Source organism: Callorhinus ursinus, unplaced genomic scaffold (genome assembly GCF_003265705.2).
Source record: "Callorhinus ursinus isolate GAN/ISIS: 27379988/994484 unplaced genomic scaffold, GSC_fseal_2.0 scaffold73, whole genome shotgun sequence".
NCBI classification, from domain to species: Eukaryota; Metazoa; Chordata; class Mammalia; order Carnivora; family Otariidae; genus Callorhinus; species Callorhinus ursinus.
This window is the reverse complement of record NW_027397135.1, coordinates 932383-953615: the sequence shown is the minus strand read 5'-3', so window position 1 is coordinate 953615 and position 21233 is coordinate 932383. Positions and strand designations below refer to the sequence as shown.

The 21233-nt window shown below is 38.8% G+C and overlaps 1 protein-coding gene and 1 long non-coding RNA gene across 4 annotated transcripts in view; one reads left to right on the top strand and one right to left on the bottom strand.

Moving 5' to 3' along the window:
- The window catches only part of LOC141371482 (uncharacterized), a 30700-nt gene extending 13148 nt beyond the window's left edge, over nucleotides 1-17552 (top strand). For both annotated transcript variants that reach the window (XR_012376461.1, XR_012376462.1), the window contains exons 2-3: nucleotides 1501-1674; nucleotides 17205-17552. This is a non-coding gene — a long non-coding RNA (uncharacterized lncRNA). The remainder of the gene's footprint in view (nucleotides 1-1500; nucleotides 1675-17204) is intronic.
- The window catches only part of POU6F2 (POU class 6 homeobox 2), a 485531-nt gene that overhangs the window by 339050 nt on the left and 125248 nt on the right, over nucleotides 1-21233 (bottom strand). The gene's annotated exons all lie outside the window — the stretch shown is intronic.

The window sequence follows — 21233 nt, the reverse complement described above, 5'->3', positions numbered from 1 at the left end:
AAGCAGAGTACCAATAGTATAAGCATCGTATATCATCTACTGCTAAAAGTGCTATGTGCTACCTTCAATATTCAGAAATATTTTTGTTATAGAGAACACTTCTTTGTAGAGGGATTTATTCCAATGGGATTTTACTTGAGTTCATTCATTAGAAGTAGTATATGATCATGTCTATATTTCAGTTACCACATCTGAAAGACTAATTTCAACTCTTAACTTTCTAAACCACCATATTCAGCAAATTTCAAATAAGCAGACACATTTACAAGGGCTAGCTCCTGCTCTGGGTTAATATACAAGTGAGAAATCAAGTGACTCAGAATTACAGAATTGGAAAGGTGACCACAAAGGTCATCTGAATCCCATCTACAACAACTCTCAGCTCCTCCTGAGGACTTCAAATGATGAAGAAATCACTGCCTATTTAGGAGGCACATTTTAATTTGGACAGTTCTAGTTACTAGATAATTCCTCTTATATTGTACCAAATCTACCCCCCCGACACACACAATTCCATCCATTGGGCTTTGTTAGGCCCTCTGAAACCACCTAGAATAAACCTAGTCTTTCTCCAACATTTTAATAAAACTTTCCAATATTTGCAGTCCTCTCTCTTGTCCTTCTAAGTTCTCATGACTGCAGATCGAATGTTTTGTTTCACTGTTCAGTCCTTCTGTGCCATGACTGCAAATCCTTTGGTTTTTCCAGGGCGCTCTCATTTGAATATGCTGCATTTCTGTACTTTCTAAACAGAGCAGTGTCTAGAGCTAAATGTTCTCCACTTTTTAGAGCAATTGTGTCATTTTAGCTTAGGTACATACATCCTTACTTATATCTGTACCTGTGTGTAATCTATGTAAGTATATATGCTTATAATACAGCTATGGAATATAATAGCTAACATCCATGATTTTAATGTTTCTTCAAGTCCTTTTTTCCCCCTTCAATTCCTTATGCAGAGAAACATGAACCACAAAAACTAAGGGGCAGAAAGGCTATATTCATCTAAATTTTCTAGATTTTCACTTTAATTTTACTATCCACATTAATCTAAATACTAAGAATCATGCATAAACAGTTTCTTCTTTCAGGAAAACAAAAAATACATTAGAATTAAAGGCAAAATGCTACTATAAAAATTCTTCCAAAAGTCTTCATGATGTTTCTGGGGTCAAACACTTCTTAGTAAAACTTTGTAATCTCTTTGTGGATCCCCACAAACCTAAAGCTGGTATGTTGAGACTAAGATGCAGAGTTTCCCAGACTTGTTATAGAACTAATAACATCCAGTTGGCTGTGTGCTTGACAGCCAGCATTCTGTGGGGAAAAAAAGTATGCGTATAGATGTGTACATGCACTTATTATAAACTGATATAAAGAACGGTAACACAGTTTACAAATGATAACAAAATATACAAAACTATTTATTTAAAATCTGTATACCTATAATTCTGTTCTTTTACTGTTTCCTACAAAATCTACTGAAATCATCAACAACAGTGTTACAGAATTGACTACAAATAAATGTTTGATTACTATCTGATTCAGCAAAAAGTTACTCATGCCATTGACAAACATCCTGGCTGAATACTGGTTGATATTTTCATTTATGTTAGCAAGAGGAAAGTGAAATACTGAAGACTCATGTTGGAACTTCACTCATTCATCAATGACGTAAGTGATCTCCTTGTAGAATCATATTATATTTTTTTAATACTAGGAGAATATTTATTCATTTCTTTGTGCTTTTTCACAATCTAATACCTATTGAGACAGCACCCTTTAAAGTTTAATTTCCATTATTAGCATTTTTCCGTCACTTTCTCAAGTCCAGATAATCAATAAGATAACCAACTGAAGTCCTGATTTTTAGCATTTGCAAATTTCCATGGTATAAATACTCTGTCCACGGCCAATTTCAAGCTACCAGCGTGACCTCACTGAATGTAGGGTTGGGGAAAGATACACAATATCATTATATAGGATTCCCACCACACAAATACAATAAATACATAAGACCATAAATAATAAAGTATAGAAAAATATTTAGGAAATGATGAGTTTTGAGTATTTTTACCTTTGTTTAAAATGTAATTTATATAATTATAGGATTATATAATTTAATTCTTAGTAGTGACTTTAACAACTGGCTCACAAAATTCCTGAATGTTACAATCATCTCTCACAAGCCAGCATGAGCTGGCTCCAGCATATCACTGATGACAGACCTGGAGAGAGATTCAATTTTTCAAAATCTATCTAGATCGACTAGACTCCTCCCTGAGCTTTGGAATCATTGATTCGAACTGGAACTATTCCTCAAAATTTAAATCCAAAATAACTTCATCAGTTATGCCACTCATATGACTTACATTCCCTACTGTGTAAATAAATGTACCAGAACACCATCTCTAATATTTATTCTAAGTCATTTAAATATGACATAAATTACTCTATGAAACCAAACAATTCTTTTCACCAATGCTATAAAATGCTGTAAGCTCATACACAAGAACTAAAGTTGCTTCTTAGAATAATCTAAATTCCCCATCAAACAAATGAAGGGAATATCTCACCTTATGCTCATATTTATCAGGCAGAATTTATTGCTTCCCAAACACCAACTCAGGCTGGATATCAATACCTTGAATTCATACCAACAAACACAATGTGGCAATTTCATACCTATTAGTGAGTATTAAAACGACAATAATTGTATATAGAATTATCCTTACTTCATTCAGAAATTAATAATCAACAGTAAAGTTAGGTAACCCAACACACAACCAAAGTAATTTTTGCTCATAACTGTAATGCTTGAAATTGTCTTCTGGTTTTGATCAGGAAATTCATCTACTTATGCTACAAAGGACATATACTTTTTGTTACAAATTATTACCTAGAAAATCTAGAGTACATGTAACTACACTTATTAGTGCATACTCAATACATTTCTCCACATACTTATTTTGTTGGTTTGATGATTTTATTTTTTTGATCCAGAAAACTAACATTGAAACAAAAATCTGTAGATAGCTTCTAGAGACCCAACTCATATGGTTATTGTGAGAACAAGAAAAAACTAACTTGTAAGGAGTACATTTATTTTCTTTCATACTTTCTCTGAGCAAGTTGAAGGCATCTCGGGGAAAGAGTACCCGACTGTGTGCCACAGCTGGAGAGTACCTAAGCTGGAGGAATATGATAGAATATCTGGGGACAGGGGCGCCTGGGTGGCTCAGTCAGTTAAGTGACTGCCTTTGGCTCATGTCATGATCCCAGGGTCCTGGGATCAAGTCCCACACTGGGCTCCCTGCTCAGCGGGGAGTCAGCTTCTCCCTCTCCCACTCCCCCTGCTTGTGCTCTCTCTGTCTCTATCTCTCAAATAAATAAATAAAATCTTTAAAAAAATATCTGGGGACATGACACAGGGCAGCCCAGAGCCTCCCTTGGGTCGGTGGTCAGAGGGTCCACAGGGAGATGCATAGGTCTGTCTGGACGTTGGGTGGGAGCCATTGCCACAAACTCTCTAGCTGAGTTCTGAGGAAAGGAACAGGTTGGCCCCTGGTGATTTACACTCTGGGTGCCCAACAAAATCTCAACCAGCGACCAGGCTAGGACAGAAACAGGGATTATTAAGAGTGGAAAAGAGAAAGAGAAAGAAAATATCCCAGCTTCCTTAGACCCACAACTGTGTATATACTATATACACTATATGTCAAGACTATATCAAGTGTTTTAACTCCAACTATCACAATAACCGTATGACACAGATACTAAGGTCATCCTCACATAACAGGTGAAGGTCATAGATGTTATATAACAGTGAAGTGGCAAGGCTGGGGACTTGAACCTTCTTGAGACCAATTCCAGAATCATAGTTATATTCTACTGCATGGAAACCATGTGTCCCTCCAGATTATTACTCCTCTTTTCCATCTTGTTCAGTGCCCTGGGAGCTTGACCTATACAGGTTACATCAAAACCTTTTTTTCCTCTCTGGTTTCCAGCTGAGTTTTGTTAATGGAAGGAAGGAAGAGAACAAAATTGGGACATTTATTCCCTTGCCTAGACCCCTCCTGTGGAGTCTAGGAATGGCTGTATCGTCCAACAGTGGTGGTCTTATCCAAATGACACTCCCCTTCTGGGTTTTGGTACCTGCCCATTCTTTTACCTTTTCCAAATAAGGTTACCCTTTCAGGTAAAGGGAGAAAACACGGGTCCAAGGATGATGGGGTCTAAGGGTCCAAGGCTGATAAGGACACTGTGTTACTAGTCTTTGGGGAGGAGGTTTCCACTATTCCTTGTATTTCCCTACATTCTACCTAAACTTGTGTAAATAGTACCATTAGTAGACTCAATTTAACTAATTTGAGTGTGCCTTCTCTTTCTTGCCAGGATCCTGACTAAAATAACTACTGTAATATTCTGCCATGTATAAAAGTTGTTGGTCTTTAGATACTATTTCAAAAGAAAGTGTTTTCCTATCATATTTTTGTTTGTTTCATTTGTTCCTATGTAGCAAAGTCTAGGGAAGTTTATAAGTATGGGAAAATTAATACTGGTGTCTTTTTATATAAAAAGCTTACATAAAGCAACAAGAAAAAAGATGGATTTCCCCAATAGAAGAAGTCAAGAACAGGCAATTCAGAGAATTACCAATAGCCAAAAATCACAAAAAAAAACTGTTTAAGCCTGATTAGTAATCGAAGAAATGCAAAGTAAAAGAAACCCCACTTCAGGGGCGCCTGGGTGGCTCAGTTGGTTAAGCGACTGCCTTCGGCTCAGGTCATTATCCTGGAGTCCTGGGATCGAGTCCCGTATCGGGCTCCCTGCTCAGCGGGGAGTCTGCTTCTCCCTCTGACCCTCTTCCCTCTCGTGCTATCTCTCATTCTCTCTCTCTCAAATAAATAAATAGAATCTTTAAAAAAAATAAAAAAAAAGAAACCCCACTTCTTACCGAACAAATTATCCAAGATCAAAAATAATTATTAAAAAATCAGGTTTAGTGAAAGAGTCAGAAAATGGTTAGTCTCAAATACAGTTCATGGATGTATAAATTTGCTTATCCTTTCTGGAGGGCTTCAAAATGTGCATACCTATTAATCTAGTAATTCTGCTTAATTAATTAATTAGTTAATTAATCCTAAGAAAATGATTAAGGATATAAACAAAGTTTAAGTTAAAATTTAAAATTAGAAGCAATCTGTCTAACTACAGGGGATTAATTAAATAAATGATGATATGCGCCCTATGTTCTTCACAGCATTATTTACAATAGCCATGATATGGAAGTAACCTAAATGCCCATTTATAGAGGAATGGAAAAAGAATACGTGGTATATATACACAATGGAATACTACTCAGCCACGGCAGAGAATAAAATCTTGCCATTTGCAACAACATGGACCGACCTAGAGGGTATTATGCTAAGTGAAACAAATCAGACAAGGACAAATATGGTGTGATTTCACTTACATATGGAATCTAAAAAACAAAACAACTAAACAAACAAAACAAACAGAGACTCATAGATACAGAAAACAAACTAGTGGTTACCAGAGGGAAAAGGGTACAGGATTTAGGTGAAACAGGTGAAGAAGACTAACGAGCACAATCTTCCAGTTATAAAATAAATAAGACACAAGGATATAATGTACAGTATAGGGAATATAGTTAATAATATTGTAACAACTTTGTACTGTGACAGATGGTAACTAGGCTTAATGTGGTGACCATTTTGTAATGTATATAAATACTGAATCACTATATTGTACACCTGAAAGTAATACAATATTGTATCTCAGCTATTCTTATTTTTAAGATTTTATTTATTTGAGAGAGAGAGAGAGAACACAAGCGGGGGAGAGCAGAGGGAGACGGACAAGCAGACTCCCCGCTGAGTATGGAGCCTGATAAGCTCGATCCCAGGACCCTGAGATCACGAACTAAGCCAAAGGAAGACCCATAATCAACTAAGCCACTCAGGCGCCCCTATATTAGTTATTCTTTAATAAAAAATTTAAATTAAAGAAAACGATCTTGCTACAAAGCCAGTGGATAAATAGATACATCCATATGATAAAATATTTCATAGTCATTTAAGCTGTTGCTATAAAAATTTTGTTGAGAAAAATGTTTACCATATATAGTTTCCATACAAACAAGTTAAATAAGGAAAAGACAAGCTACAAAAGCATTTTATTATAGTATAGTTATAGATTACCTATAGGTAAGCAAGGCACACATCATCTGGACCACAGCAACCACTTTATGGAGTTTGAAATTTATTCTGAGATCAATAGGAAGCCACCGTAAGGCTTTAAGTAGTGGAGAAAAGTAATGCTCACGAGTCTATAAATTCTGTTACCTGAAATTTAACATTCAAATCCAACAGCCAAACATCTACCTCATGGAGTTTCTTCGAGTAAAAATACTTTGAAAATGCTAATCCATGCAATCATCATCATCATCATCATTAACGAAACTCTGGAAGTAATAGAAGTTTAGCTTGGGGGAGCCTGGGTGGCTCAGTTGATTAAGCATCTGACTTTGGCTCAGGTCATGATCCCGGGGTCCTGGGATAGAACCCCATGTCCGGCTCCCTGCTCAGCGGGGAGTCTGCTTCTCCCTCTCCCTCTGCCTCTCTCCCTGGCTTATGCTCTCTCTCTCTCTCTCTCTCTCACTGTCAAATAAATAAATAAAATCTTAAAAAAAAAAGTTTAGCTTGCAGACACCCTTGGAAATCTACTTTATTATGAAGTTCTTCTCATTGGGTTTAAAGGAAATCCTTTTGTGAAGGGTTTTGTAGACTGGCATTTCATATTGCATATTTGTGGCATATGCCCTGACCTACAGAGAATGGTTACAAGCAACAAACTGGACATTTTTCCCATGGGCTCCTCTTCCCATGTGGGTTCATTTGCTGACCGCACTGTGTGTGAAGGCTGGCACTGAAGGAAGTCCCATCCCATCTTCTCATGTGTCTCCTGGGGAAAAGGAGGGCTGGAGGGTATTGGTCCAAGGAAAGTAAGATTCTGAGCTAGAATTTTTATCATGGTGAAAAAAACCCTCAGAATTCAGTTCATGACTTTTTCAGTTAATAAAAACTGCTTAGTTTGGCCACTACTTGAACGACCCATAGCAGCTGAGTAAATTTTAATTTGCTGAGTCCATACTTAAAATAACCACAGATAGGGCGCCTGGGTGGCTCAGTTGGTTAAGCGACTGCCTTCGGCTCAGGTCATGATCCTGGGGTCCCGGGATCGAGTCCCACATCGGGCTTCCTGCTCAGCAGGGAGTCTGCTTCTCCCTCTGACCCTCTTCCCTCTCGTGCTTTCTGTCTCTCATTCTCTCTCTCTCTCTCAAATAAATAAATAACATCTTAAAAAAAAATAACCACAGATAACTCTGAGTTTTAGTGGGGTCTTTTGCTCCCCCACTTTTCTCAACAGAACCAGAAAGAACCCTACATTTCACTTACATATCTGTCCGTGTAAAACACCAAGAATATACATTCTTGCCTCTGATGATCCTTCTTTATAGAAATCTCATACATTAGAAAATGTGGACTCAATTAAGAATTCAAGATGTTTAAAGAGAGAATATTTTAGATATAGCCAGAAAAAAAATGTAGAATTCATTTAATTTAAAAACATTTTTAGAAAACTGTGGTGCAGATGACTTTCTTACAAACAACAATAATTACATGAAATGCCTTCAAACGTACCAACTTTCTTTTACCAGCTCATCCTTCTTTAGAATGTCTAGTGGTAGACATAAAGACTCAGAAATGGTTTATTATAACTGAAATTTCTGTCTGTTATTACCAAAGAGAAATGTATTGAACTTAGTATGTTAGGTTTGGGAAATCTGTTTTCATTTGCTATAACCAATGGTCTGTCATAAGCGTGGACATAGTGGGCTTTCAGATTCTATCCTCCATCTGCCCCTGACACCCTAAGATGAGACTTCCTTTATTTTTCTTGTGTTTATAAAAAGCCAGTTTCCAAAACCTAAACTAAAACTCTTCATCTCTAAGAAAAATGAAAGTGATAAAGAAGGTAACTTTCAGGAGAACTAGACACAAATATCTAGAAGATACTGATGTATGCTCATTAAATGGTGTAGAAGCTATCCTCCGCTTAACCTTGCCTCAAACAAGGTCTTCTGATTTCCTTAGGAATACCTATTCACTAATAAGAGGACACTACCCCCCCCGCCAAAAAAAGGCATTTACTCACTTCACCAGAGAGAAAAGGAGTAGATGTGTAGAAATAATAGTGCCTTTGTGGTGGTTTTGTAACTTTCCACGAATTTGTTGCCAGTCTCCTCATCAAAAAAGGAAAGGTTACTTCCTGCCTTTTTGAATATGAGGGAGGCTTAAAGACTCATGATTCTAATGAACAGAAAGTGGTGGAAGTGATGCTGTTGACTTCCAAGGACAAGGTAGAGAGGTCTAGTTTATAAACGCCAGATTCTCTTCTCTCTTGTCTCCCCTTGCCCTTGGAACCCAGCCACCATATTGAGAGGAAGCCCAGGTCACATGGAGAATACGTAGGCATCCCAGTCAACAACCCCAGAAAATGTCCTAGCCAACAGTTGGCATCGACCACCAGACATGTGAAAAAACAAGCCTTCAGACGATTGCAACCCCCAGTCTTTGAACGGCCTCCGTTGAAATCGAGTGTAAGAGAAATACATGCACTCTATCAACCCATCCCCAAATGGAAGATCTTTGAGCAAAATAAATGTTGTCATTGTTTAAGCCACTAAGTTCTGGGTTAGGTAATAATGCAGCCATAGATAATGTGATCAACCATATAACTGTAATGACAGTATTCGTACATTAAGAAGCACTTAGTAGGGACGCCTGGGTGGCTCAGTCGATTAAGCGTCTACCTTCAGCTCAGGTCATGATCCCAGGGTCCTGGGATCGAGTCCCACATCAGGCTCCCTGCTCAGCAGGAGGCCTGCTTCTCCCTCTGCCTGCTGCTCCCCCTGCTTGTGCTCTCACTCTCTCTCTCTCTCTGGCAAATAAATAAATAAAATCTTAAAAAAATAAAAGCACTTCGTAGAAGGCCCTTAGTGCTGGTGGTAGGTGCTCTGGATGGGTCTGAGGCTGGGCAGGAGGGATGGAAGGAACCTTTAGATTTTTTGCCTATATCCTTTCTTCTCTTAAGCTTTCCCAGCTTAGCTAATTCAGAAGGCCAATTTCAGTATTTGTAATTAACACTTCACCTGGCCCTCCCCCTCTTTCTACCAGGATGAATTAGAATTCTTCTCATTCCTTACCTCCTATCAGAGAAAGTTATAGCTGAACATAACTTTCTCACTCCGTTCCTTTGCTCATGGAATGGTTTCTCTGTTCTAACTTAGAGATAATCAATTTTAGAAAAATGTCTTGTCTATATGTAGCTCTGGAGACCACAAACATACCAGTACAAGGGTTATTCAGTTGCAAGTAACATGTCTGGCCTACTTAAGAAAAAAGTGAGAAAGGTGGGGGAGAAGAATTTGTTGTAAGGGTATGGGGTAACTAATGGAATCAAATGAAAAAGCTAAACATCTAGATCTCTGAAAAGATATTACTCAAGACTCTTCCAGGAAATCAAGGTGGTAAAAACTATGGGCAGTTTCTAGGATCACCACCATGTAGACACATGCCAGCTATTTTTCAGTCCTTGGATCACTCTGCTCAAGAGTTACCTTCCCAAGAGGGAGCAAATTAATTATCTATTTGGGGCACATTCAATCTCTTTGTCCAGGAGAAGATGGAACATCTTGTTTGAGAGTTCCACCAAGACTATCTTTAATTGGAAAGGAGTACTTTGCCAAAGTCATATCCACATATTGTTCACTCAATGTCCATCACAACATCTGATCCTTCAAACTAAGTCCTGTCCCTCGGTTATTCATTTCTATAGCATCCAGTACTTCTCTTGGAAAGCACTTCTCACCGTGTTAAGAGTTCCCTACCATCTGTAAACTCCATGAAAACAGGGACAAAGTCGAATTCATTATTACATTTTCAGGTCCTAGTACAATGCTTAGTGCAAAGGTGCTCAATAAATATTCGTTGAATATGTGAACAAACACTTCTTTACCTTTGTTTTGTGATTCATTTTTGCGCGCACACACACACACACACACACACACACAATCTTCCTTTAGTTGAAGAGTAGACTCCTGTGGGTAGAGTCTATTTCCCCTTAATATTCAGTAAGTATTTACCAAGAGTGGATGATGTCCAGAAACATCTAATTCAGAAGCAGTTCAATTCAAAAAACATTTATCTGGCACTTAATATATGCAAGATCTATTATCTGTCCTCTAGGGGCTTGCTACTCAGCAAGGGAGGCAGACAAATGCACAAGTCATTATAATACTAGGCAAACACTGGAAATGGCTGCAAAAGAGGTTTAAAAAAATGAGGGAATAGTTGGAAAGCAAGGGAAGGCAAGATTCATCGGAATGTACAAAATCAAGAAGCTTGGCCCAAATATTTTGACCACAGAAAGGGGAAGGGGCAGCAGACTGGGATGCACTTGGTGAGTGGATCTAAATAAATTAACCTCTCAATAAGTTCATTATAAGCAGCTTAGAGAACACATCAAGATATTAAAAGGTTATTTGCACCTGGCCCCTTTCACCTAATTGAAATGAAGTGATAGTAGCCAACTGGTATGGCTATATATAAATATATACATATATTTATATATATAAAAATCTATATATAAATATATAAAAATCTATAGATTTTTCTCTAACAGACTGATACCTGATAGGAAAAAATGCCTCTCTGAAGAATCAGAAGACTAAGAACCAAAGGGTCCTTCCAAAAGGTAGTATAAAAGTGTTGCCATTTTCATGAGGCAAATGACCTTTAAAAGGCTCTAATACAAGCCCACTTTAATATTTAAATGAAGAAGTAAGCTACAAATTCCTAGGGGTGTCTAAAACTGTTATAGTCTTGAAGATTTTGAAGAAGGAAGATTTTTGAGCCACCACGAGACATAAAAGTAGAGAAATCAGTAAAAAAAAAAAAAATCTTAACCTGGAAGAAACAATTCTCCTAAATGTTGACTTTTAGTCAGGACTGATTAAAAAAGCAACTTAACTCCTTTTTTTTTTTAAAGATTTTATTTATTTATTTGTCAGAGAGAGAAAGAGAGAGCACAAGCAGGGGGAGCAACAGAAGGAGAGGGAGAAGCAGGCTCCCTCCTGAGCAGGGAGCCTGTTGGGGGTGGGGGAGGGGGCTCCATCCCAGGACCCTGGGATCATGACCTGAGCCGAAGGCAGATGCTTAACCCACTGAGCCACTCAGGTTCCCAGCAACTTAACTTTTATAAAAATATGAAAAATTGGACAATTCAGCTGTTGAATGCAGTGCTCAAAGAAAGTATCTTCTAGGTGGTGGCTAGAAGGCACGGGTATGGGAAAGGCACATCAGAGCTGGAGGAGAGGCTCAGTAAATAAAATCTGTACCCAGGGGCACCTGGGTGGCTCAGTCATTAGGCATCTGTCTTCGGCTCAGGTCATGGTCCCAGGGTCCTGGGATCGAGCCCTGCATCGGGCTCCCTGCTCCGTGGGGAGCCTGCTTCTCCCTCTCCCACTCCTCCCACTTGTGTTCCCTCTCTCACTATGTCTTTCTCTGTCAAATAAATAAAATTTTCTAAAAAAAGATATTAAAAAAAATCTGTACCCAATCTACAGCACAGTCTGAAGAGGTGAGTTTTCTTCTCTCTCTACAATATAAACCCTTCATAGAGCCCAACTTTGTGTTAGATTTCCCAACATCATCCTTTCTAGGCTGATACTACCCAGTGGCACAGCCAAGTGGAGACGGATCTGTGCGGCTACCCAATGACAAGATCACAGAGGGCAATAAAAGCTGGGACCAGTAAGAGACAAAACATCCTATACATACACTCAACGAAGAAAGTCAAAACTGTCGAAGAGACACATTATATGAAGGAGATGATCACTATCACTGGCTTCAAGGAAAGTTTGTCTCTTCTACTTAATATTTTTTAAAGAGTTTATTTATGTATTTGCGAGAGAGAGTACAAGGGGAAGGCGAGAAGCAGGGTCCCCCTGAGCAGGAAGCCCAAAGCGGGACTCGATCCTAGGACCCTGGGATCATGACCTGAGCCTAAGGCAGATGCTCAACCGACGGAGCCACCCAGGCGCCTCAGAAGTGCCAATAATTTCTGACAAATGTACAGGGGGCATGGATAAATATGTAATTAAAAATGTGTGGGGTTGTCATGGTAACCACAATGGAAAGATGCTCCCCTAGTGATCCTGACTTCTTTGGTGGTGTCTATAAAAGGAAGTAGGTTTTAGCAACATCAACCAAAATCTCTAAATATCCTTAATAAATGTCATAACACATTTCCCCCTAAATATGGCCTCAAATGTCAATTTAACCTACTTAAATTTCACAGCATGTTCAGTTCTTAGAAATATGGGTTTTTGAAAGACTTTTTTGAGGCTGTCATTTTATTTTTGGTTTATTCATTTAAAAAAATGTATAAAGGGTTCATTCTGGAAGATAAGAAAGTCCTAATTAAACATTGGCTATAAAAATCCCCAAAGGAATGAAGACACCATGGATTTCTACTTGCAGCTCAATTCCAATACTTAACACATAAGTAACGCTCTTAGAGGAGAGCATTACCGTGGAGGCAGAAGAGAGCTCCCCACTGGGACAGAAAAGACCCACAAGCTCATTCAGTCCTCTTTACTTCTGGAGCAGAGATGATTCTCTGTATACCTAGCTCCAGTCCTGGCTTTTATGGAGAAAGTTAGACTAGGAAAGCCAACCTTAGTGTTCAAAACACCTACCTCGTCTGACCGTTAATGTCTGATCCACACTCCCTATGGGGTCATTTCTCAGACCTGAGAAAGAGAACAACTATTGGTCTAAGAAGTAGGGGTAAGAATCTCACATTTCTGAAACACCCCCCGCCATGTGCAGGCACCTCACTTGCCTTCCTGTACATAATCTTCAACACCTTGTCAGATGTGATCTGACCTCTCACGTTATGGAAGAGGAAACGGGGGTATGAGAAATCATACCCTTCTGTGTAGGTCAAGAGCAGTGATTTGAACCATGGTTACAATCCTTCTGCCTAGCCATTCTCCCCCCATCTTCCTGGGAGTTCAGTGGAATGTTTCTCTCTCTGAAATGTTGTGGAGTTCACCTTGCTATGGTGGACATCCTCGGCAAGATCTCTGAGCATTGAATTGGAGGCAAATGTTATGCTCCCAATTTTGACAACAATGTGGTCCAGGAGGAAAGAAATAAGGGCTTGGCCTGAGAGCTGGCAAACACCCTTGGAGAGACAAGGAACACACCTCGGAGGGAAAGCACCGAGAGGCAGGCTGCCATCAGGGTAGCGACCTAACCACATGTTAGAGAAGCATTTGCTGTCGCCCACGGACATCTGGTTTCATATCACTTCTCAGTGCCAAAATTATTTTTAAAATTTCTAGGATTTGAAAGAATCACACACACTCCAATATTTTAAATTTAGAGAAGAGTAAGATATGTAACTGCCCACTTCCATCCTTGCCCATCACTCTGCCCACATCCTCCTCAAGATGAAAATAGTGAATTATGGCCTCCTCTGCTTGTCATCTATTTACAAGTCTGAATCATTTTCTAAATGGACTCTGAAAGAAAGCAGTGCCCAATGTCCTGAAGAAGGAAGGGGTGTTGTCATCAAAAGAAAAAGATCCCCAGAACTTTACTTTGACCAAGAGAGCCCTGGGGGCTTCCTCAGGGAGGAGTGTGGCTCATTCTGAAGGCCTCAGAAATTTCCTTGTTGGTTTTTCTGATATCTGCTGCTAGGATTTAATCAACTTCCTTCTAACAACGGCGAGTGAAGTTTCAACTCTTAACAAAGCGTGGGATGGCTGGTATTGTTGAATGCTTAGGCTCAGCGCACGTCACCTCATTTCAATGTCAAGCTGCCCCATGAGGTAAATACCATCAATGGCTCTATGCAGGGATGGGGAAGTCAAGGCCTACACACAGTCTGTACCTCGCCCACCCAGCCAACAAAAAACAGCCTGACTCCAGAGCCTGGACCTACTACATCATGTTACACGATAAACAAACAAGAATCTTGGGAGGAGAAAGGAGGCAGGAGAGACGGGGAGGAAAAGATAAATCCAGTTCATTCTCCCTTCGGACAAGACTGAGAAACAATGGCCAAAGAATTGCAATTGTGTTTTAGAGCATAAGCATCAAACCCTGTGATGAAAACATCATGAATGCAGTGTGTCCTGAGTCACTTAAGAAGCCTTTCTTCTTGGGCGCCTGGGTGGCTCAGTTGGTTAAGCGACTGCCTTCGGCTCAGGTCATGATCCTGGAGTCCCGGGATCGAGTCCCGCATCGGGCTCCCCGCTCAGTGGGGAGTCTGCTTCTCCCTCTGACCCTCTTCCCTCTCGTGCTCTCTATCTCTCATTCTCTCTCTCTCTCTCTCTCTCTCAAATAAATAAATAAATTTAAAAAAAAAAAAGAAGCCTTTCTTCTTCCTCACTTTTTTGGGGATAATCATTTTTCTCAACTGTTTAGGCTTCTGACCAATGAACTACGTCTGACATGCATGGTTTTGAAGGTGAAGATTTCCTGAAGAGTCACAGGAAATGTGGAATGTCAAAATACCATGCTGATTATGTGCTATTTGAGGGTGGAGCCACCCTGTCTGCTTCATACTTGCATCTTCAGCATCCAGTGTAGCGGGTGAGCAGGACTGGGTGGTTGATTCTTTCCAGTGTATTCTCCACTGAGTCCACAGAGCACATCACTGCTCCTGCTAAAGAACAGGCACTCAACTTGTTGAGTGGATGAATTAACTGTTGAGTGTGGAATACACAAACTGCACAGCATGGAAAAGGCTGATATAAGAAATAGAACCAATTATGGGTTTCTAGGACACCATGCTGTCCCTACACTGTGTATATGCACATCTCCTTTGTCTTGATACGTGAAACGTAGCACAAAAGTATGAAAGTCAGTTTCAAAACACTTCGCAGCATAAAAGAGAAATATAAGAAACGCAGACACAGAGGATTGATGAAAATTCCTAGGAAAAGTAATTTCAAAGATTCAATATAGAAATGATGCCAGGATATCATGGTCTTATTTTCATCAATTGTTTTATTTTGAGAGGAAAAGCTGGTTCTTCTAACTTCTATAGATGTGCTCTCTCTACCAAAAAAAAAAAAATAATAATAATGTTATCTGGTACAGCTTCGTGACTGTCAGAGAGCAAAGGAGGAAATGTAATAAATTTTGACAGAGAATCATAATAATAATTTTAAAACTCCTTATTCATTCTTTAGTACCCTCTCTGGAAAAGGGCACATACACTAAGAATGGCATAAAATGACAAATATAATGATGTTGTAATTTCAAAGAGCGCCAAATGTTAAAAATTTGATGACCAGTATGAAAGAGCCTCATAATTACATTTCTATTGAAAGTGTCATCCCCTTTTACCTATATATTAAATATATGAAATCAATGTTTCAAGTATTTAAAAAATAATCTCACCTATATATTTCTTTCCTCCGATAGGCACAACTGTGCTGTTTTGCTTTGGCGCTGAAAGAGGCATTTTGTTAGATAAGCTAATTTCAAATATTGTTAAACTAAGCCATTCCCTTATTTTTATGTCCACTTGTTAAATGGTCAAATACGGCCACATTAAAGGAACCAATTTCGGCTTTTAGCCGTCTGTTTTTAAATTTTAAGCCATCTTTTTTTATTTTTTTGTCTTCCCAGGCTGCAAAAGTGTATTACCAAATAAACTGACACATCTCAGCAACTAACATAAACGTGCAATTTTAATGCCTTCTAATCACACAAATCAATATGAGATTTGTGTGCCTGTGCCTGACCTTCTTCAAATTATCCCCCCATTTTGGTGGAATCAGAACGAGTGTGGGCTATTTGATAAAAAACCCTAAGTGTGTGAAATAAGAGCCCTGGTCTCTTCTGCGAGACTCCCCTTGACAGAAAGATGATAGAAGCATCACATCCTTGGAAGAGTAAATGCAAACTGACAAGAGATGAGCCTTTAGATGTTGAATATAATCTTGAATTGTGCTTGAAGTGTCTTATTATCTTGTCTTTTGATGTCTGAAGGGGCGGCTCATTGTTAGAAAAAGGAAAAGCCGCGGCGCATCTTTGCCATCTTTAAAAATTGTTTGGCCTTTAACAACTGCTTCTCCAACTAATGTCCATTTCTCCTGACAATAAATATGGCAGGTCGTCGGCAAGTGACAAACAATTTACTTTACATGCCACACTTTTATGGGTTTTGAGAGCTCATGTGGAAGTGGATTTTTTAAAAGTCCGGAGAGATTAGCAGTGTTACAAACGTTGAGAGGACGGAAGTCTCCGTGCACATACCGATGCGGCAGGAGTCATGGTTATTTCCTGCTGGTTCTGGGCTTGTTTACTCACTGGTGCCGGATTCAAACTTCAGCTCTTTATTTATCATGGACTCAAAATAGCCCGGGAAAATGCAAACGCAATATCCAAGCCTGAGACAGTCCATGAAGGAAAGGCCCTAAAGCTGATCGCCAGGGCAATATTCGCAACAGTACTTAAACAGAAGCCCATTTCTCGGAAGGATATCAAGTTCACCACCGCGCTGAATGAATTTGGTTTCTCCCTTCAGAGCCTTTAGCGCTTCCTAATCTCTGCTGTCCTTCTGGGAGCCCCGCACCCTTCGCGTGTACCATTTGTTTTGTGGGGTTTGTTTTAACTTAAAAGTTTAATGATGTTCCCAGTCAATAGGATTCCACAGAAGCTAAATCAAAGGCATGCTACTTTTCTGTCACCCAGCCAAATTTTGTGAAAGCTTTCAAGATCTTTTCTCAGACCTCCGTCACTTTAAGAATCCATAAGAATTCTCAGAAGGATCATAAACTGTTACAGGGTTCAGGTTATTTTATCATTATAAAAACATATTGATACACTGCAGATGACAAGACAGGTGGCCACCATCCTAAGCTCCTACCACCATCCCCATGCCATCAGTGATGTCCAAACTGACCAGTTCTGGGTTGGTTGGTTTGTTTCGTGTGTGTCGTGTTTGATCGTTTTAAGCAGGCAGCTATAGACATTAATCCCCTTTGAAGCATGGTGCCTAATTTTTGACACTTTTCTGATTGCCTGCAGATTCTGACTGGATTGTTCGCAAATTACGATAAACATGGAATCCAGTGGCAGAAGGAAAGATTCTAAACTACAGCAAAGAAATAGACCAGCACCCCTGAGAATCTAATTTCTTAGTGACTCTTGAGAGTAAAACCTGCCTTAATCTTAGGCATCAGAAAGAGATGAGCCAGTCAACATCTAAAATAGTGATGTAGGATTCTTTCTAAAAGTTTAGGAAAGTTTTCCCACATAATCCAGATGATCCCTTTTCTGACTATTCATGCAGAGATTACAGTGGAATTAATGGATAGCATGTTCGCTTTCTTCACATTTCTTTCCTGCTTCTCCTTTTGAAAACAGTGGGCTTCCTTTTTGAGACGTTTCTATTTCACAATATTTTGCTACATGAAAGTAGATCTATCAGAGAGAAAATGCAGGTTTGGAAAAGGGCATCTCACCCCCCCCATACCACTACACATTTCTAAATACAGGAAAATGTGTTTTTCCATTTGATTTTTTATTCTCTTCTACCCTTGGTTGATGTTGGCAAAAATTCACTCTGCAGTAATAATTTTTCATGCTTTATAAACAGCTTCAAATGTTTGCATTTTTTAAATCAAATTAATCCCTCAGCCCTTCTACTTCGATGGTGGTGATTCTCTCAGCAATAAGTCACCCCAAACCATTCATTCGTAAAAGTAAATCTTGCCATATTGCTATTCAAAGACAAATCACCACATATGTGGCCATCAAGAACTGCAAAAGGAGATTAAGTACACTATGCTATTTTAATAGCAAATGTTTAAAATGTGATTTCTTTATTGTGCATCAAACACCCATTCTATCTTGATGTGTGTACAGGTAAATGTATATTCAGGTCCATGAAATCCTTCCAGGCAAAAATTGTGCTTTCAAGCTAGAGAACAAATGCTTTTTACTTAAAAGAAAAAAAGATAAATGTTTGGAATGTATGCCCACAAGTAGACAAATACTTAGGTTCCTAATATTTACATTCCAAGCATCTTCCCTCATTTGAGCAAGTTTTGTATGCTTTAAATATATATATTCCCTACAAATCAAACTGTGCAGAAACCCCCAAATCTCTTTATTCATTAACTGCACAAATTCTGAGAAATTCTGTTGTCTCCTCTGCTCAGTAAAGAGCAGCTTCAAACAAGACACTGGAACTTGGATAATAGCCCAACTATGCCTGAAGCAATACTATATAATATGATTAGTTGTCCTTTATTGGTAAACTAATTAATTTTGATAATTTACCTGGAAACTATGTCTTTAAGTATTCATAGGTACAGAAGAAGGACATTTAAGTGACATACAGATAGCGTGAACTAAAAAAAAAAAGCTTATTATTATAAATTAGGCTGTATTAATTTTATGATAAAGAAAAGACATACAAACGACAAATGAGTAAGACAAATCTGAAGTATCATATGAACACAGGAGAAAATATGGAGAACACGCCATAGACACACACACGTATTTGACACACACATTTTACATGGATAGCACTGCCTTTATTCACTGTGCATTCACGGTGCTGAAGACAGAAAACACAGGGAAACAAAGTATGGGAGTGATAAGAAAGCGGAAAATGTGCAATTGTTATTTTAAAACACTAGGCTAATATTAGTCTTTAAATAAGAGTGTCTTGGCTTTCACAAACTTTTGTCACCGTTTCTCCTCATTAATAGGAAGAAATCAAAGTAACGCAAGAGATTTGGAAAGCGCATCAGTCTAAAAAACACTGATTAGTTCAAAAAAAGATGTAACACTGAGAAAACTGCTCATGCCAAACAGCATGGAGCAGGACGAACACATTCACGAGATTAACTCTTTTCATGGTGGCTACCATTGGTACATTCTGAGTGTCCTAAAAATGCCTTAATAGTCTACCTCGTCCTCAGGCTAAATTAACAGGTTCTGCTTTAGTTCTTTACCAAGAACATTTTTTAACCATCTTAATAAATGCAGGCTTCATTATAGAATCCCACTTTCAAATGGTCTTCAGGATAGCAGACATCTTAAGCATTTAGTTTCTGTGTAATGCTATCACTTAGTTTCTCTCATTGTAACGTGATCATTTTCCCCCGTATTTTCAATTAGTTTTGAGGACAGTGCAGTCCGCTAATAGAAGTGACTTAGACTGTTATGTTGTTCCAGGTGGCTAATTTTTTAATGAAAATAAAAACCAGTATATTCTTGCCACATGTAGCACTTTCAAAGGAAAGACTGTAAGAGAAATTTGGGCCTGGATTTTCTTTCAAATTCTCAAATAAAATGAAGACATTCATATAACGTACCAGGATGTTCAAAAAGTAACAACTAACTGTTACAAAGAGATGTCGAGAGCTACACATCTTTATTAGATGGTTTTTAAAAATGATCTTTGAATACTTAACAAAACAACGTTTTTTTTTCCATTTCTCTGAGAATGACTTTCTTCAACCAAAAGAGAGTCAGTGTTATTCTCGCTGACCTCTGTGTTCGCATTAAAATGGCCGAGTCCATTTTTGATAGCTCACAGTAAGTGTCACAATGCAGAGGAAGAGATGTTACCCAACTAGTCTGCACTTGTTTCATATTTTTATAAAATCTGACTTTGAGAATCAGAAGGTGGGAGTTCACATGGAAAAGGCTGATTCAGGTCCACATGTGTAATAAACAGGCATCCTCAGAAGCCCCCATGCTGCCAAAGTCCAAATACTCCTTCTGAACGAATTTTAATATAAATATTACCAAGGTCTTCCCAAAGAGAAGTCCAATGTTAACAGACTCAGAACCTCATCCAGGCTCATAGCATGAAAGTACATGCCCCACTGTAAGTACCAGATTGCAACAAATTACACTCACTTACTTCCCTCTAAAAAAAAAAAAAAAAAAAAAAAAAAAAGACGTTTGAAATTTTAAAGGATAAACATTTTAAAAGTAAGACCAAAATGTCATTAATAAAAGGAAAGCTGAACAAACACACCAGCGAAGTATAGTCCCTCGGAAGACAACAAACAAGAAAATTCCAGAGCCACACTGGATATTAAAGAGAAACCCATCCGCTGGAGAATGGCAACTGTTACTAGGAGCTCTCTCTAGCTACCTCTGCCTTTGGATATTTTTTAAAAAATTTATTAACCTGACAGCAGGAAACTTTACACAGATTGCCCCCCTCACAGGGGGCCAGTTTGGTATAAACACTTTGCTATCTTTTTCTTTAGCATAAGAAAATCAAGAAACATGTTAAGTGGAGCCAGGTGCATATTTGGGCAAATGTGCCTGCTCCTCGGCCAGTCTCGGCACCCAGGGAAGGCCTGAGAATAATCAGGAGCCCAATAGCAGAGCGGCACCCTTCACCCTTCCTCCTTCATGTCGACTTTCTTTTTAATGTGTGGATGTCTGATGTATTATTAATCCCCAAACATAAGCCAGCAAGATCGCCAAAGGGAAGCACCAGTCCTCTCACAAATTATTTGTTTACTGTCTAATAGTGAGCAAGGTCCACTTGAAATAGTCACTTAAGCCTCATTTCTCAAGTGGGGGAAATTTTTATTTGGTCAATTCTTACAAGAAGAATGCTAAGTCTAGAATTAAATCGGGTAATTGAGAAAGAAGGCAATCTACTTAAGGGCCGAGCCTTGGGAGCTTGAATCAGGACTGCACCTCTATTTATTAATTATGACACAAACTGGGCTGGGTGAACTACAAAACCCAGTCTAGTGCCCTGTAACCTTTAAGTCAGAAACATCCAAGACGCGAAAAAGACGAAAAGGAGAGCATTTAAAGGGGTGATGGTGCAGATTAATGTAATTCCTAATACTGTCTTATGGCCAATCCTACATAGGACCATTTAACAACAATGACAGCAAAATATAAGAATCGTAGCCATCAAAGTAGAAGAAAAATGTCAAACCGTACCAGCATTTTGGTTTGCTCATGTGTTAGCATGGACAGCATCTTCAGACACTGCAATATTAAACTTTCTTCTTTAAACAGATGTCTGACCTGAGCACCCCAGGCTCAGCAGAAACAGAAAAGGAA